Below are 10,915 nucleotides of genomic sequence, written 5' to 3'. Positions count from 1 at the left end.
ATATAGTAAGCTTCAGTGCCCCACTTTTTTTTTTTTCTCTTGACTTTATAAATGAATCAATTAGAATTTAAAGGCAGGGAGGGGTAGGTATGAAGAAATTGTTGATAAATGATGCTACTAAAGACAGTAATCCACATGTTGTCCTGACAATAAATAAATAAATAAATAACAGACCACTCAAAAGTTCATGACGTTTTTTTTCCTTCAATAAACAATGTAAATGTGATTATTAAAAAAAAAAAAAAAAAATTGAAGTGATTCCTTGTCAAAAAGAACTCATATTAAAATTTTAGGCAAATATCAATTTATACTCTAGTTGTATCAATTTAAACTATAAACTAAGAATTTTATTGATTTAAATTCTAAATTTTAGGAGCTGTATCAATTTAAATCTCAAACTAATAATAATTATATCAATTTAGACTCTAAAAGTATGTCAGTTTAAACCCTGAATCTTCATAATTGTATCAACTTAAACATTTTATTATGTTTTGTTTGGATACATTTATGAAAAGATTAGAGTTTAAATTGATACATTTATGAAGGTTCAAAGTTTCAATTGATACAATTATGAAAGTTCGGAATTTAAATTGATACAATTATTAGTTTGAGGTTTAAGTCGATATAACTCATAAAGTTAAACTTAAAATTGATATAACTCCTAAAATTTAGAGTCTAAATTGATAAAATTCTTAGTTTAAGGTTTAAATTGATACAACTCTCGAAGTTTATAGATATAAATTGATATTTGTCATAATTTTTTTTTTAATATCTACATGAAGATATTGAGAATAATGAAATTACAGAACTCCCCCGAATTTAAAGTTTTTCTTATGTTTGACCTAAAATTAAATTGATTTCAAGAATATCTAAAATTATTTTAACTTATCTTGGAATAATTGATTGAGCCAAGAATGACTATATAATTCAGTTTTATTAAAATACTCTTAGAAAATTACCTAATCGTCAAAACAAATTTTTAAAATAATTATAATTAAGTAATTATAATAATACAAACAACTCAATTAAATGAGATATATGTTTTGAATTTTCTTTTAGATATTTTATATACACATTCTTCTCACCCATCATATATATAAAAATTTAACCAAAAAATAAAGCGTAAATTATAAAAACCACCTGGTAGTTACAATTAAATTCTCAAACTTTCATTTATACAAATTAAGTCCCTAAACTTCTACAAATGTTAAAATTAGACTTTCAAACTTACAATAATTGTATAAATTGAACCCGTAAATGTTAAAAATTTGAACCCTCAAACTTATATAGATGTTATAATTTATATAATTGTGTAAGTTTGAAGATTTGATTTGACCCAATTTTAATGCCCATATAAGTTTAAGGGCTCAATTTTTAAAATTAAAAATTTAAGGGTGTAATTGCAACTACAACCATATTTCAGGGGTGATTTTTATAATTTGTCCAAAAATAAATTAATAAAAGGGGGATTTTCAAAAATTAAAAAAGTAAGGAAAACTATTTACACAAAATAGCAAAATTTTGATATCATTTGATAAAGACCGATAGAAGTCTATTGGTGTCTATCAATGATAGAACGAATAGAAGTCTATCGGTGTTCTTTTTTTCTATTTCTATAAATAGTTTGACATTTATTTTCATCTTTAAAAATTTTCTTTAACAAAAATAGGTATTTATCATACTTTTTTAATCAAATAATTTCTCAAAATAGAAAATACATTTCTTTTTGATAATTTGACAATTTAAAAATTACTTTTAGAACCAAACCTATTAACTCAAAATCACATTTTTTAATACATGAAAATTATTTCTAAAAGTTTGGAACTTGTTTGATTATATGAAAATCAATTTCACAAAATCAATTATTATTAAATNAATGCAATTATCAAATTACACATGATACCATCTTTTTATGAGCCAAGCTGAACGTAAATAAAGTATGAGCACCAAGTCTGACATTTTTTGCTAGAATGAAAATGAAGAATATAAAACAAAACATTCACATAAAGTTTCAATAAACATATGGATGATCAATCTACCTCATACAACATTCAAACTTCATTCTAGATCCACAAACACACAAAAACTTTACAAAACACATGAAAATCCATTTGTTTGACTACCATAATTACATGGTAGCCAACAATTCATTATCATAAAGCACAAAACACATGAAAATCTAGTAAGACACAACTATTTTGCTACCATAACTGTAGGATAATAACATATTAGACAATTAATAATAAAGTAATCATACCTAATTTGATGACCCTTCTCTCTGTGATCGTATCATATCTTCAATCATTTTTTTCATTTCTTTCATTTGTCTTGCATGATCCTCTCTCATTTGTTTTTTAACGTCTTCAAGTTCCTTAATATTCAATTGAGACTGCTCAACACTGGTTGTTAGTTCCCTCACCTCCCTATCTGTTGGGTTTTATGTCCTAAAACTCGTGGTATGTAAACAATGGAGCTTATTCTGATAATTCAATAAAGGTGTTATTGAATAGATCTATTGCTTGAATAGAAATCCAATAAACCTAAAAGTCCCTTGACTATTGGATGAGTACTTGAACTTTATGTGGAGACATAAAGGTGGATCAGGTTTGAGTAAATAGTCAAAATGGTCTATAGTACATAGATAAGGTTGAGTACCTTATTTTAGTAACACTATTGGATGCGACCTGCTCTGTAGTTGTTACAAGGAGTTGTAAAGTGCTACAAACGAAGTGATCCTAATTTGTTCATGTTGGACATGAGAAGTGGGGGTGTCCTTGTGCAAAAGAGTTTGTACAAGATCAGACCACGAAATGAGTCACTCTTACTTTATAACGCTGTTTACTATTTAAGACTGATCATTTCAAATCAATGACCTAGGTAACTTGACCTTAATCCTAAGCTAACTATGAACTCTTGTTTATCTGGGATTGCCCTTAGATTTGCATAGGTGAGGGTTGGCTTAACAACGCCGGCTCAATATGATTTCCATTTTAGGAGTAAGACTGGATAGATAGTTGGGGATATAGGGTGCAAGAGGGAATTCACTCCTACCCGCTTTAAGGATTAATTATTTAAATAATTTAAAAATAATTATAATTAATTTAATATCCAATATTAAATTAATTTTTTACACAAATTCATCTTCATATATTTAAATCATATTAAATATAATTTTCCCCAATTCCATTTGATTCTAAATTTGAACGTTTCAAAATTTAACTTATCACACTACTCTAGAGCTAATCCTATTTTCGAGCTAGTAGGGGGAACTCGTGGACCTACAGATCATGGGTCCAATGATCCAGATTTAAATCGGCTAAACTCATTAGACCGATCTAAACCCCATCCGTTAACTGATTGGTCACTCCACTAAAGCCCATAAGTTGAAACTTTCTCACTGTAGATATATTATGTCCACTCAAATATAATTCACGATTAATTAAGTTAATCCTTCACAAGTTGTTCATAATAACGGCTGGTCAAATCTCTGTTTTACCACCCGAAATTACCTCTTGTTCCTTAAGTCCCCCACTGATCCCCTAATGAACGATTGTTTTGTGATCCAATCACAAAATCGAGTCCCTTTCATGCCAAATGAGAGGGTGGGATCCTTTGTTCAAGCCTCAGAATTAGCACTTAAGGGAACAACCTCTCTACTTATCCTTAAAGCGGGAGAAGTGAATTCCCTCTTGCACCCTAATATCCCAACTATCTATCCAGTCTTACTTCCTAAAATGGAAATGCATATTGAGCCGGCGTTGTTTAAGCCAACCCTCACTATGCAAATCTAAAGGGCAATCCAGATAATATCAAAGAGTCATAGTTAGCTTAGGATTAAGGTCAAGTTACCTAGGTCATTGATTTGAAATGATTCAGTCTTAAAATAGTAAACAGCGTTATATATGTAAGAGTGAACTCATTTCGGGTCTCTGATCTTGTACAAACTCTTTTGGCACAAGGACACCCCCACTTCTCATGTCCAACATGAACAAATTAGTGTCACTTCGTTTGTAGCACTTATACAACTCCTTGTACAAAACTACAGAGCAGGTCGCATCCAATAGTGTTACTAAAATAAGGTACTCAACCTATATCTATTGTACTATAGACCATTTTGACTATTTACTCAAACCTGATCCACATTTATGTCTCCACATAAAGTTCAAGTACTCATGCAATAGTCAAGGGACTTTTAGGTTATTGGATTTCTATTCAAGCAATAGATCTATTCAATAACACCTTTATTGAATTAATCAGTAAGTAAGCTCCATTGTTTACATACCACGAGTTTTAGGACATAAAACCCAACAGATAGGGAGGTGAGGGAACTAACACCAGTGTTGAGCAGTCTCAATTGAATATAAGGAACTTGAAGACGTTAAAAACAAATGAGAGGGGATCTGGCAAGACAAATGAAAGAAATGAAAAAATGATTGAAGATATTGATACGATCACAGAGAGAAGGGTCATCAATTAGGTATGATTACTTTTTATTATTAATTTGTCTAATATGTTATATCCTTTACAGTTATGGTAGCAAAATTTAGTTGGTCTTTACTAGATTTTCATGTGTTTTGTGCTTTATGAATAATGAATTGTTGGCTACCATGTAATTATGGTAGTCAACAATTGGATTTTCATGTGTTTTGTAAAGTTTTTGTGTGTTTGTGGATCGAGAATGAAGTTTGAATGTTGTATGAGGTCGATTGATCATCCAAATGTTTATTGAAACTTTATGTGAATGTTTTGTTTTTATTCTTTCATTTTCATTCTAGCCAAAAAATGTCAGACTTGGTGCTCATACTTTATTTACGTTCAGCTATGGCTCATTAAAAAAGATGGTATCATGTGTAATTTGATAATTTGCATTGTATTTTTTGTTTGTGTGGTGTGGGTGTGGGGGAGGTTGTATATAGTTGGAGTTTTAGCTTTTTATTATGTTTATTGTCATAATTGAATTGAAATCATCGATATGTTGTGGCTTGATTGTTGTTACTTGTAGTTGAACCATTGTTGTTGAACTCTCTTAAATTAGCTCTTTATGCAGACATGTTCTTTAGGAAGATTTGGCTATCTAGTCTGTTATTGTATGTTTTATTGTAGTTCCTGTTACTCACGCTTTTTTGCTTGGAAGCAATAAGTACTTTGTCGAAGATTTGTATCTTTCTTTGGCGATTTATTTTAGGTGGTGACTTTGAAGATCATATAGTTGGTCATGGGGAGATATTTCTTATATACCTTAGATCATTTAAAAGCAAGGAGGCAGATCGATGTATCAATTTAACATCTTATTAACTTCCCTCTTAGATTCTAAGTTTCTCTTTGGACTTTGTTTGACATGACCTTTTTTGTATTCACTCACTATGTTTTTATAACTCTTCTTATATTTAACGTTGATATATATAATAATATCCTCTAAATGTAATTGTAGGTAAACTACTGTTTTGAAAATGTTGTTTGGAGATGGTAGAGATGTCATCGAACTTTTTTCTATGTATTCGTCAAGACATTTGTTTTGTAGATTATCTTTACTAACTTTTCTTACTTTTTTGTGAATATGTTTAATTTGCTTGGAGATGTTATATTGTTTGTTTATGTGAATACATTTGATTTGCTTGGAGATGTTTATTTATTTATATTGAATACATTTTATTTGCTTAATATTATTTTTATAACTATTAGTTTATTTAGACTATTCTAAATATCAGACCAAAATTAAAAACAAAAAAACACAAAAAAGGTAAGAGTTCGATTTCTCGACGAGGGCGTCGGGAGTTCCACTATCTCTCGACACGTAGGTAATCTTCGGGAGTTTGATCTCAGGAATTGGTTTTTTGAATCAAAACTCCCGATGCACATATACATACCGTCGAGAGTAGATAACTCCCTGACGTAAACACATGGCATCGGGAAGTTATTGATAACTCCGACAGATAGTACACGTTAACCCCAACGGTATGTATATGCGTGTTGGGAGATGATCTCATCCGACGAGTATATCTCGACTCAACTCCCGACGACTACTTAATCCTGCGGAGATGATCTCCCGTATGTGTTTTCTACCATTTTCTCGACGATTCCAAGCGTCGGGAAAGGGCTCCATTCTTGTAGTGGAGTCAACATACGCACATTATGTGGAAGTGTGTGTTTTCTACAAAAATTTAGAGTATCTATCTCGCTGATTAAATTTTGGCATTGGCAAGGATAAGTGGTCTCCATTGGATTATTGGCATTGCCTTAGATCACATTGTTCGTAGGCAATTGATTGAATTATGTGTTGATTTTTTTTTTTTTTTTAGTTATGAAACTTGAGAATGAGATTTTTTTTTAAGCATGGAGTGCCTAATATGTCTCTCTAAAGATCTTATTAAGGTTTACTGTTCCGACCTAATCAATCGTCTGAGGTACATTAATCTCTATTTTCTAGCTCTTTCTCCCTCTTCCGCACTTAAAGAGTTATTGGTCTTTTCCAAGTTCGGTTTGCTGAAAGTTGAATGATGGATGTGGTCTGGTCTAAGATAAGTTAGCATGGTTACGACTGATTGGGAGGTAAATTAGATCATAAAGGTTGTGGGTGATTCTGGGAGGATGTAATTTTCGAGGGAGGGGTGGGGCGTTAATATGCTGAAGTTAAAGCCGTTTTGAAGGGTCTTTTAATTGTTCAAAGGGAATAGGCCTAGGTCCAATCCGTCGATTGAGAGTGGAGTTGAATGCTGCGCTGGAAGGTGATTAACCTACTTTGTAAAAAGGAGCCCTCGCTTGCCTAGATAGGTGTCCTTATTTATCACATTCTTATTTGTGGGGAATTCAATTAAACTAACTAATCTTTTGTCATATCGGTTTAATATACTAATTTTTGCCATATCCTAAAAAGAATATCAAATATGTCCATGCTAGCTTTGACTTTCTTTTAAAATTGTTTCTTTGACCAAAAAAGATTGTTTTTCAAATAGCATATTTCACCTTATTCCTGATTGATAAAAGTGATAAGACAGAAAATTTTCATACATCTCTAGAATGGTATGATATTGCCTATTATGTGTATAAATCCTTTAAAATCATTCTAGAAAGAATTATACCATTGAAGATAATCACTCACTCTATTATATCTATGATATTTTTTTCTAACCATTAATGAGATTTTGTCGTATTTGAGAGTATTTGGTGTGGTTGTGATAGGATGTTTTCTTAGGTAATAGAAAAAGTGTAAAAAAAAATAATAAATAATAAATAGATTTGTTCACGTGACACTGTCATAGACCAATAAATTTTTAATTAATTTTAATAAAATAGAGAAATGAATGCGATGCGACTGGTGGTGCCATCGTTTTGCAAAAATTTCGAACCTTTTCAAGATATTTGGTGTGAGCTGTTTGAAGCGCACAGCTGAGATCTGTCCCATCAATCTCCCTTCCCCCAACGTTTCTTTAAATAAATATTTATTTTCAACATTAATCCCTTTTTATATTTTAATATTTATTGATTTTCGTTTCTTCGGGAAATGTTCAATAAAATTATAAATATTTTAATAATAAATATCAAAATAACTACATTTTTTTAATTAAAAAATTCAATGGTTTGAGGTAGGATTACAGTTGGATATTTAATATAATTGATTTTGTGAAATTGATTTTCATATAATCAAACAAGTTCCAAACTTTTAGAAATAATTTCATGTATTAAAAAATGTGATTGGAGTTAATATGAGTTTAGGTTCTAAAAAGGTATTTTTAAATTGTCAATTATCAAAAAGAAATGTATTTTCTATTTTGAGAAATTATTTGATTAAAAAGTATGATAAATACCTATTTTTGTTAAAGAAATTTTAAAGATGAAATAAATGTCAACTATTTTATAGAAATAGGAAAAAAAGAACACCGATAGACTTCTATTCGTTCTATCATTGATAGACACCAATAGACTTCTAATCGGTTCTTTATCAAATGATATCAAAATTTTGCTATTCATTTGATGTAAATAGTTTTTCCTTACTTTTTTAATATTTTTGACAAATCCCCCTTTTATTCAAGTTATTATTTTGAGCACCAAATATATAAAATATCACCCCTGAAATTATGGTTGTGTTGCAATTACATATCCCTTAAATTTTAATTTAAAAATTGAGCCCTTAAACTTAATTATGGGGCAATTAAAATGGGTCAAATCAAATTCTTACAATGACTTACACAATTATTAAATTATAACATCTAATATAAGTTTTGAGGGTTCAAATTTTTAACATTTTACGGGTTTCAATATGTATTACAAATTATTGTCAAGTTTGAAAGTTCTAATATTTTAACATTTGTAGAAGTTTAGGGACTTAATTTGATATAAATGAAAGTTTTGAGGATTTCAATTGTAACTACCGCAGGTAGAGTTTTTATGAATTTTAATGGCTTTATTTATTTGGTTAATAATTTTTATTAATATAATGATGGGTGAGAAGGAATGTTGTATATAAAATATTAAAAGAAAATCAAAACAATATTCTCATTTAATTGAAGTTGTTTGTATTATTATTAATTACTTATATTTAAATTATTTTTAAAAATTTGATTTACATTAGGGTAGATTTTCTAAGAGTATTTTATATAAAGACTGAATCAATAATATAGTCATTCCTTGGCTCAACTACAATTAATTCTCAAGATTAAGTTAAAATAATTTTAGATATTTTGAAATCAATTTAATTTTAGGTCAAACAATAAGAAAACTTTAAATTCGGGGGAGTTCCTGTAATTTTCATGTATTCTACAATATTTCATGTAGATATTAATAAGTAAAAAATTATGACAAAATATCAAGGAGTTAGTGCCAACTTCGAGAGGTTAGTATCATTTAAACCTAATTACTAAATATATATCTAAACAATGTTTAATCGACATCTCGATCCTTAATTTTAGGAGTTATATCAATTTTAAGTTTACACTTATGAGTATTATATCGGACTTGAACAAGCCCTCCAAACTAAGTAAATTATGTACAATTTGTAAATTCCGACTTTCATAATTGATAATATCAATCTGATAACTTTGAACCTCAGTAAATGTATCATAGTTAAACTCTAATCTTTTCATATAATGTATCCAAACAAAACATAAATAAATTGTTTAAAGTTGCATACAAGTTTGAAGACTTCAGATATTTAAATCTGACATACTTTTAGAGCTAAAATTGAATATAATTATTATTAAGTTTGAGATTTAAATTGATACAGCTCCTAAAATTAGAATTAAATCCCATAAAATTCTTAGTTTATACGTTTAATTGATACAACTTAGAGTATAAATTTTGAATATTTAGCCTAAAATTCTAATATGAGTTTCTTTTGGACAAGGAATCACTTCATTATTTTTATTTTTTTTTTTAAGTAATCACACTTTACATTGGTTTATTATGACGGAAAATAAACGACATGAACTTTTGAGTGGTCTATGTTAATTTATTATTTTTCTATTGTCAGGACAACATTGTGGAATATACTGTCTTTTAGTAAGCATCAGTTATCAACAATTTACTTCATTACCTACCCTCCCATGCCTTTTAAATTCTAATTGATTCCATTATAAAGTCCAAGAGAAAAATAAAAAAAGTGGGGCACTGAAGACTTACTATATTTTCAGAGATATTTAAGTATTGCAAGGGAAAACATTCGAATTTCTTTTTTAAGTACAAACTATAAGATAAGAAAATAAATATTCATTCTATAGAAACTAGTTATATAAATTACTATTAAAAACTAAATTTCACATTTCACACTTTAAAAATATTTTATTAAATGTTAGATGTCATTTTAAAAGATTATTTTAGCAAGAGGGTATTTTTTAAAACACTGCTCGAGTCCGTTAACAACTTTAGAAATGTGAAAAGTTTAAGTTTTACCGACCACAGAAAAAGACACCTAGGCATAAGTTGCTATTCAGCTCGTGCATTCAACATTTGAGGTTTATAACAGAGTTTGATTTTTTCAACCCAACATATTATAAAAAGAAATATTAGTTTATTCATTATTATATTTGTAGATTGAAGAAAAAATAATAATCTCGTTTTGTAATACAAAATAACTTTCAACGAGCCAGTCAAGAACTGCGCATAAGTCTCGCATCCACAAGACTAGTACTTACCGATAGGTTGCTAGACATTATCAATATTCTATTCCTCGGTTACATCCTGGAAGAGTAAGTCGATATTTTCATATTATATTGTACGAAAAATCCCTGAAACATTAAAAAAAAAAAAAGTCATTAATGTAAATATAATATAAACAATAGACATGTTAACCCTATTTAAACATTTAAATACTTAATTTACTAAATTACTTTTTATTAATTTTCGCTTAATTATAATTTTTTTTCTAAAAAATATCCCATACGAAATCCACATTCTTATCAATATTTCTTGACAATTTTAGACGCTTGTGTAATAGTGTCCTTTGGAGGAGAGAAAAAAATATTTTCATTTTTTTTTTCAAGTGAGTTTGGCCACATTAGCATCAGTAACTTCTTGACCCAAGAATTTAAACTTTGGTTAATAGAGAAAGCTTTAAAAACCTAACTCTTTAGGTCAATGTTGAGTAATTTAAGATGGTCTCGGAAGTTGGTTTGGTATCATGTGTTCGAAACAACATTGTTGTACTCCTCGATTAATTATGATCTCCACTTGTTAGCCTCATGAATTCACCTATTATCATTGATATCCAGTAAATATATAATATCTAACACACAATCATTTGGTTTTTAAGACGTGACATTATTATTTATAAAAATTTTAAAAAACTCATTTTATATGAATTTTTAAATCCCTTATACATACATGTGAATTTTAGAATATACTTTGGGTGATGAAAAGTTTTAAAAAAAAAAATATCAACTTAATTATATGAGTAAACTAATATTGCATTACATCATAGTTT

Source organism: Benincasa hispida, chromosome 10 (genome assembly GCF_009727055.1).
Source record: "Benincasa hispida cultivar B227 chromosome 10, ASM972705v1, whole genome shotgun sequence".
NCBI classification, from domain to species: Eukaryota; Viridiplantae; Streptophyta; class Magnoliopsida; order Cucurbitales; family Cucurbitaceae; genus Benincasa; species Benincasa hispida.
Note: the sequence above shows the minus strand (reverse complement) of the source record.